The sequence below is a fragment of the Anser brachyrhynchus genome (genome assembly GCF_964034855.1).
Source record: "Anser brachyrhynchus genome assembly, chromosome: 5".
In the NCBI taxonomy this organism is placed as follows: domain Eukaryota; kingdom Metazoa; phylum Chordata; class Aves; order Anseriformes; family Anatidae; genus Anser; species Anser brachyrhynchus.
In genome coordinates, this window is record NC_137699.1 from 43,776,003 (window position 1) to 43,788,141 (window position 12,139).

At 45.8% G+C, this 12,139-nt stretch overlaps 1 protein-coding gene across 7 annotated transcripts in view; it reads left to right on the forward strand.

Annotated features, from left to right (window-relative positions):
• The window catches only part of NRXN3 (neurexin 3), a 993,270-nt gene that overhangs the window by 170,409 nt on the left and 810,722 nt on the right, over positions 1-12,139 (forward strand). The window contains exon 1 of one of the 7 annotated variants that reach the window (XM_080594095.1): positions 3,127-3,150. The exons of the other annotated variants lie outside the window; for them this stretch is intronic. The gene's annotated coding sequence lies outside the window, so the exon portion shown is untranslated. Of the gene's footprint in view, positions 1-3,126; positions 3,151-12,139 lie in introns of those variants that run through there. 7 annotated transcript variants of the gene reach the window in all.

Sequence of the window (12,139 nt, forward strand, 5' to 3'; positions counted from 1 at the left end):
GATAGTAGCTTCTGGAGTGTGGACTCCCCTTCGATAGGTACCGAGTGACTTTGTAGGCCTGCAGGCTTTCAGAGAGGTCAGAGCGCGTCTGAGGCGCAGCTCCTGGAAAGGAGGGTGAGGGAACCTGCTGCCGCGATGCTTCCAGCCAGATCTCGAGCTGCTTCTGGGCCTGGTCACTTAGACTGATGGATCCTTGTTAGCTTTTGAGGCCACGGCTGGCATAGCAGAGGCTTTGCACTGAGTTTAACAGCAGCCTTTCATTTGTTTCCTCGTACTGTTGCTGTTTTATGAGGGAAGCCGCCTGGGAGTTACAAGTCTCCCAAAGAATCCAGCTGTGATTTATGAATTGGCCATCAACAGTTATTATGCCAGCCACTGCATGCATCCATTCTAATAAATTTCCTGCATCTTCTTTAGCAGTCTGTTTTACTCCTGTTTATTGATACCATGGTCTTAACAAAAGCAGCACATCAATTACAGTAATTGCATTCGGCGCTGCTGGAGATGTGGTCTGAGGACAGGTTGCGGAGCCTGGGCTGCGGATTAAGGGCTATTGGGAGGACCCAGACAGGAAAGCAGAGATGGAGTTTGATGCCCAGGTGGATTTCCCCTGATGCTTTCTATTTCTTCACTTTTTGATGTGTTTCTGAGAGAGAGAAGCAAGATCATTGCAAATGTGGCCCAAATGGATCTTGCCTGCTGGGCTATCTCAACTGTACATTTTCACATCTGAGATGTTAATCAGAGGTTTGTGCAATCTCTAATTGCCTTTTTCTCTGTTTCATTTTAAAAAGCCTTTTAGTGATTGAAGCAGTGAATTGAGAAGCAGGTCACCCAGTTTCCTATTTCTGGATCAGGAAAGGAGTTTGTGCAATCGTGTTTAAAGTGCAGGACTTGGACAGAGCCTCTGGTTCTGCCACAGGGTCGCTCTGATCTCAGGCAAGCCCTTTAACCTGGCATTCACTTTCCTCCCATGAAAGTGGAGTAAAACTGGTGTTCACCACCTTCACAGAACCTACGGAAATTTCTAGGCTGATGGTGATAAAAATCTACTCTTTTTATTACTTATCTTTCTTAAAGCAGGAAGAAATTTTCTGAAATGTCTATCTTTCCATATGATATCTTTGGGCAGAAGGGCTAAAATGCCTATGCCCTGCATCGCTACTGAGGAACGACTGTGTTAGGATTTGTGTGTTCCTCTCTACCATTTGATACTGTATTTGCGGAAGATGTTTGCATATCTGTATTATTTGGGACTTCTTTCAGATGAAGAAGTGTGCATAACCATTTGTACACAAATGATTCTCTGAGATGATTCTCTGTGTTTATAGATCATAGATGGTTCTGTGTTTTCTCCACAACCCAAATGGAGTTTTATTTGCCTTCCTAAAGGAGCAGCTTTGCTTTTTGTAAGAGGTTTTTTTTTTTTTCCTTTTGATGATAGACAACACAGGATTCTTTAGAGAAAGACATGGCTGTGCTGGTGGGGTTGCCACCCTATACTTGATATTTCATGCAGTTAGCTTCTGGATCAAAAGTGCTACAGACATAATTTGAGATGCATCAGTATGCTTTTTGCTTTGAGGCTCTGTATTTCTTGTGAGCCAGGGGTACTGTCTTATCAAAGTTGCTTTTAACCATAGATGTGACTTGTCACTTCTTTTCTTTCATTAGGTGTTATGGCAAATAGCAAACATAACAGCACAGCACTGTTTACACATGGGCGTCAAGCTGTGCATTTAGGTTTTCAGCTCGTATGTCCATGAGCTGGGCCTCATTTTCTACTTTTACTGTGCTGCTTTATGTTACTGCCTTCCCTGTATACAGTGGAGCAGTTATCATGTTCTTGTTTATTGGTTATTAATATTCTATCACCCATCTGTCGTGCATTTCTTTATTACTTTATCCACGTGATAAGTACGTGCTAAGGCTCCAGTTTTTCATGTTTGGCTTCTGTATTAGGCAGTGTATCTTCAAAGGCTGTATCTGAACAGTTCCTAGTCCACATACCCCTAGCGTGTGATGGCCTTCTCATTGATATTAAGACTGAAAACCTTTGGTCTGGGTTAGCCCTGCTATATGGTGAGTCTAAACACTTTGTTTTGCAGTGATGCTCATCAGTACTCCTCCATGTGACTGAATTAAGAGCGCCCTCCATAACATTCCTTTGCGGAGTAGACCCCCACCACTACAACCACAGGCTTTCTGCTTTTATTCCTTATTCCTGGATTTATTCCCAGTTTTGTCTATGAAATGATCATTTTAGTACATGAGCAATATGCTGATTTCCCCTTATGGTTATTGCATTCGCTGTTGATAAATGAGGAATTAGTTTGTCCTTTTTGGGTCTTTCTGCTTAGTAGCCACGGATATCTGGTCTGTGTAATCTAAGGAATCTTATGAAAAATAGTAATAGTAGATGGTGAAAGAAGCAATGTCTCCAGCAACCTCTCATCCCCATCAGATCCTGAGGGACCCCCCCCCTTTTTTTTTTCCATTTTCCATCCTGGAGGCCCACTTGCATCTGTCACTTGCTGATAAGGGACTCCTGTGCTGCTTGGTGGTTAAGAGATAGGCAGGGGCTGGAGGGGAGGAGGGGTTGGCTGTCAGTCACCTGGGATCCATCTGCAGCCCTGCCACTAAATTGTTCTGTGACCTTCACCTCTGTGCATACCAAAATAATTGAAATCAGATATAAAATAACTCTAAGCGATCCAGTCAGTCCACTTCACTGCCAGTTCAGTCCCACACTGCTGTTCCGTAATGCATATGCATTTTGTTTTGTTAAGTTTGAAATGTCTTAAGTGCTTTTCTTTGAGCAGAGCCTTGTTGAAGCCCACATTGGGAAGATTACAGCAAGTGTGCACTGTGAGGAGCGTAGAGGGCATGGTTCTTTCATCTCCAGTACTGTTTGTTTTGGAGATTACCAGCTGGAGATGCTTCTGCTGCATGAAGCACACTTTTCTCTTTCCCTTGAGCAAAGCAGCTCTCCATGCAGCATTCACCTCCCTGGCTGATCCAGGGCGGGGAAAGCCAGGGGCTCGATTCTGAGCTCTGTTTTACAGGGCTTGCTCCTTTATCCTCGCTGCTGTTACTTCAGAGAGAAGAACGCAGCCCCAGAACTGTAAATCCTGGATGGTCGCCATCAAGGTAGGGCGGAGATCATTCTGCATTTGGAAGCCTTCTGTTTGAAGCTTCTCAGGGGAGCACTTCTCTTCAGGAAGGTGAAGGAAGGTGCGTAGCTGCACAGGGAGGAAATGCACCGAAAAATAGGCTGCTCAGGAATGCTGATGGTAAGTGTGATTTGGGAAGCAAGTGCTGGAATTGTCAGCAGGTAAATCCCCAAGCATAGCTACTGAGGCAACAGCTCTGCGTGAAATTCAGTGCTGCTGTCCTCGTCTCTGCAAGGGTTTTCGCTCCTCTTGAAAACATTTGGTCCTTTGGAGAAATGTTTTTTTGCAGGAGGATGAAAGATGGGGAGAGACCTCCTGACTCTTTCCTGCTGGGTCCCTGTGCTGATGCACAAGCCCTGGCAGATGAGAGGCCAGCAGGGATCCTCTTTGTGAGGCCGCGTTTGCCAGGAAACATTTAATGCTAGGAATGCAGGACCGGTTTCCGTGTTTTCGGGGCATCTTTGACATTGTTTCTTGCTGTGTCATCTTCAGCCTCTTTTAGAGGATTTTGAATTTGACAGTTCGTGGAGTGCATCGTGGGCTACAGGAGCTAAACAGTTAACCCTGCAGTGGTCTGCGTTGTCCCTGCTGGCTGGAGAGGAATAAAGAACAGCTTAATTGTAAGGAAACAGCTGTGAAATTCCTGTTCAGGCAGGCTTCCCCCTGTACCACTGAGCCACCTTGAACTCTGTGAAGTCGTGCCTCACCCACTGATTTCTTTTCCCCCAAACCAGGCTGTTCTTGCAGTCTTGTCTGTAGCGTGTTGGGGATTGAGGAGGGTGAAGCAGGAGCACAGAACCATGCTTTCTCTTGCTTGAGGGCATTATTGTCTAATAGGCAGTTTAGTAAGATGTTTGCTTAGATGAGAGTCAGGGGACCTTGCCATCTCTGGGGAGGATTTATGCAAAGCTGGAGACTATAAAAATGCCCCTGAGCGAGTGAGTTTCTAGAGATAACACTGTCAATTTTACTGGGAAATTAAAAATTAAAAAGGAGATATATCATGTTTTTTAAATATACCCTGCCATTTGTCCCTTTCAGCCTTATAGACCATGTAAAGAGAAAATAGTAAAATACAAAAGCTACCCAAAGAGCCTTTCACAACGTTTGTTTAAGGTTTGTATTTCATTAGCAATGGACAGTTATCCTTTGTTCCTGGTTCATTCAGTTGTTGATCTATTTTCTGTAGCTGTTCAAGGTATTGTTTTGTCTTAGCATAGTAAGGCAATATATCCTGTACTTGTGTTATTTATGCCTGTGTGTATATACATGTCTGTGGTGGGGGAATAAACATAGTTGCTGCTTTAACTCATTCTCAGTGCTGTTCCTTCAATGTGGAAGCTGAACAGAACAAGTTACCTCCACAATTTGGGTGTATTTGACATTTTAACCTCAGAACAAGACTCGTAGCTAATATTTATAGTTAAGCATTAAGCATTAAGAAGCCCTGTTAAAGCCCCAGCCACCTGGCAATGTGTGAATGTGGACTTCCTCAATATGGGTCTGATTATGCTAATTTTTGCATTAGATTTTGTACAAATAGGACACAAATCGCACAATGTGTCATGGAACAGTGAAGTTTGAAGCAGTCTTTGAAGTAGTGCATGGTTGGAAATGGTTAAATAAGGGGAAATAAGGTTGGAAAGACGTCGGCATGTTTCGGGGATGGGAGAACTAGAGGGGAAAGGGCTGGGAGGCAGGATACAGAGCTGTAGGGTGGTCCGGCTGCTGGGCTGGGGGCTCTGGGGGCGTGCATGTCTGTATGCTTGATCATTTGTTCCCTGCAGTCACCTTACGTAGCATTAGGATTGCTTGTTTTTGTGAGAGGTTGGGAAACTCCCCTATATATGTTGCGTGCAACACCTTCCAGGCCCTGTGGACAGAGCCTCCTTCCAACTTAGAGTCGTTGCTCAGGCAGTAACAGCTTTCTGCTGCTGGAGGGTGACAATGGGGACAGTCACAGGCACTGTCTCTTGGGGTGGCAGTGACCAAGCGTGTCAGCTTCGAGAGGATGGGGGGGCACAGAGCTGCTCCTCTTTCTCTACAGCCCAGCTCCTTGCTGTCCCGCAGCCTCCCTTGCTCAGGGCAGTGCAGCTACCCCATGCTTACAGCCTTGCTTATGGGGTCTTGCAGTTCCCTTGCAGTTAATGTGTTAATGCGATGGGTTGATTCTTTTCCTATGTGATAGGAGGAAAATACCTGATTTAAATAGATACCATTTTATTATAAATAAACTTGCTATGCTCAAGCAAGCAATGATTTGCTAAATCCCTGCACTAGCAATCTGTTAGAGTCAAGGTGTTCCCCACTGGGATAGGGGTCAGAACATTTTCCAGTGTTTTAAGCGGTAATGCTTTAAAGTAGCTCGTGTCAAACCTCAAAAGAAGTTAGCCTGACCGGTCCCTTCTGACCAGTGGTCTCTTCCGACTCTAACAGCTATAAATCCTGTCCTTGCTGTGCTCTGATAGAATAATACGTTGTCACCAGTAACAAACTGGAGTCTTCACAAGTCTGAGTGTCATTGCTGGGGAAGGCAGTTACGTCATTGTCCCCAGTTTCTAAATGAGAGAGAGGAGGTGAGATGACATGGCAAGGATTTGGAAGTGAGAGAGAGGAGGTGAGATGACATGGCAAGGATTGGGGATAACGGAGAGACACAGGAAGGAAACCAGACCTCCTTGTTCCCAGGCCATCAATGTTCTTTTTTATGCTCTCATGATAATAACTTAAAAATCATCCACGGCAACAGATGGTAAAATTGTTCTTTCAGTCTTGATCCTGGGATGAGCGGTGTGAATAGGCTGTCACTGTTGATGTATAACTGGGAGACAATAAGTCTGCCTGTATGACAGGCTTTAAGTCATGGCTCTGTGGGTCTATCAGGTGTATGACTATACCTAACCCTGTGGATGCATTGGTTTCTCATTTCTGCCTAAAGAGAAAATCACCATGAACTTGCTGATAGCTAGCTTAGAGAATCACTGTTAGAGTAGATGGTGTTCATATGTGCAGTGGTGGTGTGTGGGATCCATCCCGCCTGGCTGCAGGCAGGGGGAGGAAGAACTGAGGCGTACAGCCACAAAGTTACTCCGGCATCTTACTCCTACCAGGTGTCGGAAGTCTGAAAGGCATCCATGAAATCCACAATACCCACAAAATTGCTAGTATTTTTTATTTTTAGTACATTTTATTAGGTGCAGGAGTTGTTTTTTCTGTTTTTAACAGCCCTTTCTACACTGATTTCAGTAGATTGCTCTCCGCTAGCACTACACTATGCAATACTCCATTTTTATTTTTTAATGCTGAGGCCAGTCATAGTGGGACTTGTCTTGCCTGGTACTTAGGCAAAAAGAAGAAATAGAGAAGATTATTTGATTTTTAAAAAAAGTAAATTTGGAAAGATAGTCATGGGTATATTTGTTTAGAGAAAGGAAAAATAAATAGAATGAGCAAAATGTTAGAAAATGTCTTGTTTATTAGCATCCTAAAATAAATATAATAGTGGAACACAGTGAATAGGAAAGAAATTACTCTCCATCTCCCAACTCCATAATCTGAGTACAAGGGAGAATTTAGAGAAGGAATGAAAGCATCTTGTTCTAGTAAACACAAACGATATGATGGATATGTGGTTAAAGCACGAGATTGGAGTTAGAGAATAATTTATCTTCCTTATTATGTTGCTTACATCTGGTATGATCTTCGGGAAACCCGCTATCACTTCATGTGCCTCAATTTCCCAGTCACTAAAGAGAGATGCTTGCCAGAGTGGAACTTCAGCAAAGCTTTACTGGGAGACTTCCCTCAATTATGTTGTAAATTATTTTGAAGCCACGGGGTGGAAAGGTTATGGAAGTAGAGGCTTTTATTTATAAAACAGAGGAAAAAATACTTCAATATGTCGAGTTACTCTCTGAAACTCACTCTTGAAGGATGCTGTTGGAGCACCATTTGTGACAGTACTGTCACAAGTTTTAGAGATCTGTGACGACTGTGCATACCTGGCACCTTTGGTCATGGCAAGTTAATTTCAGATCCCAACAAGCATGAGGCAGTTTCATTGCATTTAAGTTTGTACGTTGATGCATTTTTTCACTTTATCTTGAAGAACTGGTTAATACCAAATAGGCTGATCTGGGGAGAAAGGTGAAGCATTGATCTTCTGGGTCTTACCAAATGAGCAGACTAAAGTTGGGTGGGGTGTAAGGGTTTGTTTTTAATGAACAACGGCAGGAAAGCTTGTTTGTTTCTGATACAATCCAGCATCTCTTCCACCATCTCTTCCCTACCTAAATGGGAACAGTAAAAATCTTACCTGAAACAAGCATATGAAAACTTAGTGCTGGGCAACCTGCCACCAAATGGGGCCACGCTGGGGAAGTGTTTCTGGTGGAGTGAGCTGATGGGCCAGCGAAGTGCTTTGTTCTGTGCTTAGCTGCAAGATCAGGGCCTTTAGTTCCTTTTCTTCTTTATTTTTAGGGTACGAAACATTGTAATTTACTTTTTCTTTCCTATGTCAGTATTGCCCTCTACTGGATGAAATTAAAACTGCCCACCTGTGTGTCAAACCCGACGTGTCTGAAAGATGATGATGCATCACCGCCTTTCGCTCCTGTCTGGGGCCTCGTCGGTCCCCACCTTTCACAGAAGCAGCGAATGGCCGGGGCGTCCAGACGTGAGCTCCTGAACAGCTCCACATCTGCTGCTATCCAACCATGGTGTGCCTTGAGTGTTGGCAGTTCGGGTTACGTGAGGAGTTGTACTTATTTCTCAGGGGTAGCATTGCTCTTGTGCAGTGAGGGGAGCGACTTAGTGCTGCTTGGAGTGAGATTTGGCAAGTGGGGCTGCGTGGGCTGCGTCAGAGATTCCAAATGAAACCGGTCCTCAGTGGCCAAGTTTGAAGAATGACAGCTGCTGAAAGCAGTGCAAACTGATGAGGCTCCTGAATGTTATCTTCTGCAGCAGCCTTGCTTTTCGGATCTCGTCAGGGACTTTTGGGTGAGATGTCTCAATCTCTTGGAAGAGCTAACACTGTGCTTATGTAGTTTAAACGTGAGCTGCTGCACGGATGATCGCTCTTAACTCATTGCTAGCTTAGTGCAGGATCTGAACAAAAGACATATCCAGAGCTGGGATGAGCCAGTTTTGCCTGCAGACCAAAGCCTGATGTTACAGGCCATGTTGTGGAAGTGACAAGCTGATTCTGGCCTGAGGGGCTTGGAGGGAGCTTCCATGAAAGAAAGGAGACAGAGGAGCAGCAACAGCTCCCTAGAAAGCTGAACCTAGAAAGGTCTCCGAGATAAACCACAGCTTGCAGGTAAAAGTCTCTACTCCTAAACGCCAGGACATGTCTTTTTGCAAGCATTCACTTTTTGCTTCATTATCTCTTGGAAATCTACCCTGTAGGTGTTCTCAGGGCCTGATTCTTTCTTTGCTTGTCACAGCCCAGGTAGAGTAGCTGTAAGGGATGAGGAGCCAAGGAGGAGTTTGGAGAAAGATCCACAGGCAGAGTACATCCAGTGGAAAGCACATGGAGATACGGCTGTGTAAAAGGTGGAAGCTCATGGTGGTCTAAGTGAATGTACTTGCTATGGCCAGTTTTTTCCCCCGATGTTTTAGTTGAAGCGTGCAGGTGTTTTGTGGCTACAGGAGACAGTACAGAAAAGCTTTGCATCGCCGTGCGCTGGCTTTTGTGCGGGGAACCCCCACGGAACCTCTCAGAGAGCCCCGTGGGCAGCACCCACGATGCCTTCAGCTAACGGCTCAGTCGGTCTGCTCACAGCTGGCCACGCACCAGCCCTGGTAGTGCTCGCGTGCTTTTGCAGGTCCCCCGGCAGGGAGTACCCTTGGATCTCCTAAGGCGCGGAGGGCTTACCTGTGTTACCTTAAGAGAATGCAGCGTTTAATCTTACAAGTCGTCCAATTACCGTAGCATCAAGGCAATATGCGTTCATATTTTCATTTAATATTAGCTCTCCGTCACTCTGGCGGTCGGTAGCGTGAGGGTTGGGTATGGCGTGTTACCAGTGCCCCCTCCCGGCTGCGGCCAGGCTCGCCTCCCGCTCCTCTGAGCAGCTCAGCCCCTGCCTGCGCCCCCCGGTCCTGGGGGGCCCTGGCCACGGTGACAGCACCCCAGGAGCGATGCTTGCATCGCTGTGATCAAGCGGGATTTTCCCTAAATGCTGTTTTTTAATTTGTCCTCCTGCACAGTGGAAGCTATCTTTCTCTGTGCAAGCCGAGCACTCGCTGCATTTATTCTGCTTTTGCTGCTCAGAAGCTAGGTAATGAAAAGGCCCAAACAGTACCTTATGATACGAAAACCTCGAGGGCTAATAATTCTTAACTCTTTGAGGGTAAAGAGACATAGCTTCCTATGGTTAAAAAAAAAAAAAAAAGGCTTCATAAAGCGTGCTGTGTGCTTGCTCTGGGCAGTAAAACTGAGGCACGGGAGAGGGGTTGCTCCAGCCGCATCTCCCTGCAGAGCTGCAGGATGGCTGCAGGATGCTCTCATCCCCCCTCTGTGCCCCATAGAGTGGGTCCTGCTACCTCAGTTTAATAAAAACTACTAAGCAGAATGACAATTAATGAACATAAATTGTGGGATTTGGTTAGGATTTTGTCGAAGGCTTTAGTTTGTCAGATCCTGTTGTCTGTACCCAAATTACCTTATAATTTGCAGTCTATCACCAGTCTCTTTGCCCATACCAGATGAGTGCTTGTCCCTGTGTGATTCTCCTGTCCTTCCTTCTCCCCTATTCCCTCTGTGTAAGATGTATTTTTATTAAGATCTGGTTGCTTTTCATCAGCAGTAATAACTCCTGTCCTGGCACGACAGCTGTTGAGCTCAAGTCTTCGTTTCCCTTGATAGGTGCTCAGATTGGGTTGTTAGCTGTTCGTTGTGTTTGGACAAATTTTATTTCTTGCATGTTGTACTGTTCAATAAATTACAGCTGCAGATTTCTGTCTTTAACAGGGCAATAAAGAATCCCTCACTCTCTGCAAGCCCATCTCCCATCATGGTCTCCCGTGGAAAATCTTTAGAGTTTATATGTGCATCATGCCTCAGAGGGAGCTATCAAACCAGACTTGGGGCTGTCCTCTGAAGGGGTTTATTAACCTGACTGATGGGAACGGAGGCTGCAGGGTACTGAGGGACTTAACTACTGAGGGTGAAGAGACTCTGTAGATAAGAACTGTGTACGGAAGGGCAGTTCAGAAACAGGCTGATAAAGTGGCAAGCATTTCACTCCAATGCAAGTAACTCAACAAGAACAAAAAAAATGATAAAATCACAGAATATCGCAAGTTGGAAGGGACCCAGGAGGATCACTGAGTCCAACTCACAGCTCCACAAAGGACCACCCCAAAATCAGACCATGTGTATGAATGAGAGCATTGTCCATCCAGCTGTGAGCTTCTTGAACTCCAGCAGGCTCAATGCTGTGACCACTGCCCTGGGGAGCCTCTCCCAGTGCCCGACCACCTCTGGGTGCAGAACCTTTCCCTCACACCCAGCCTGACCCTCCCCTGTCCCAGCTCCATGCCGTTCCCTCGGGTCCTGTCGCTGTCCCCAGAGAGCAGAGCTCAGCGCCTGCCCCTCCGCTCCCCTCGTGAGGGAGCTGCAGGCCGCCATGAGGCCTCCCCTCAGCCTGCTCTGCTTGGGGCTGAACAAACCAAGGGACCTCAACTGTCCTCGTACATCTTGCCCTCCAGACCCTTCACCATCTTCGTAGCCCTCCTTTGGACACTCTCTAGCAGTTTTCTATCTTTCTAATACTGTGGTGCCCCAAACTGCACACAGTGCTCGAGGTGAGGCCACACCGGAGTAGAGCAGAGCGGGACAATCCCTACCCTCACCCGGCTGGCAGTGCTGGGCCTGATGCACCCCAGGGTGCAGTTGGCCCTCCTGGCTGCTAGAAAAGTGCAGTTATAATTGTGACCTTGGTTTCAGGAGTAGATCCTGGGGGTCCTGCTTCAGGAAGGCTGTTTTACGGTTATTTTGATCTGTTTGTTGAAGTTCTGCCCTTCAGCTGTAAATAAGCCCTCCATGTAACAGCCGCAAAGTAGCGGTAGTGGAGGCAGATGAGGATTTCCCAGGAAATGCTTGCCAACCTGCCCCCTTAGACATGGGGTGCTTGTGTACATACACCCATACATAACCTTCTAATAATGGAGACTTTTTTTTTCCAATTTGTCTTCTGTGGTATCTGATCCACCAGCAGATGGGAGTCTGTCAGCACAGCTCCTGCCACGGTGGTTAAGAGCATCTGAGTGCAGATGGGTCGCAGGGCTACTTATTTCCCTTTCATCATAGCAGGTCACAGAAGGAGACAACATTTTTATTATCAAAGTGGCTGGCTGTTTTCCTTGCTGTGTTTTCCAGTTACTGTCTTGTTCTCTCTTCGATGTTAGTGGAGTTCAGAAACCATACCCCTCTGTCAAATGCATTGTTCCTTTGTCTTTTAAATAAAAAAATCTCTCTGGACAATATAAAGCATATTCTTAGCAAAGATATTGATAAGCTAATGTATTTCGTCTCTGAGGTGCTAGGCTTCACAGACGGTTCATTAAATGCAAGTTTGCACTTGTGATGTTTTGTGCATTGCTCTGTAGTTCAGAAATGAAAGGATGCTCGGGTTTCAGGTGCCTGACCTGCACTCCCAGCAGGGATGGTTAAGTTCAAGACTAAGGGGTGTAGGGGAGAGCGTAATTATCAGAGGCTCAGGGAGTGGGTCCAATAGGGGTGCATTGGCAGAGTAGTTTCCAGAGTTCCAAGTTCAACATGAAATGACCTTTTGCAGTGCTGATCTCAGTTACTTTTACCTAATTGGTCCCCCATCAGCTGCCCTACCAAGACAAGTCTTCAGAAATTCTGCTTACATTGACTGTTGCAGTTTTACATTGAGAGCATCGTGGCATCCCTGCCTGGTAAAATGCTGCTGTTGCCTCTGCTTTTAGCACAGATT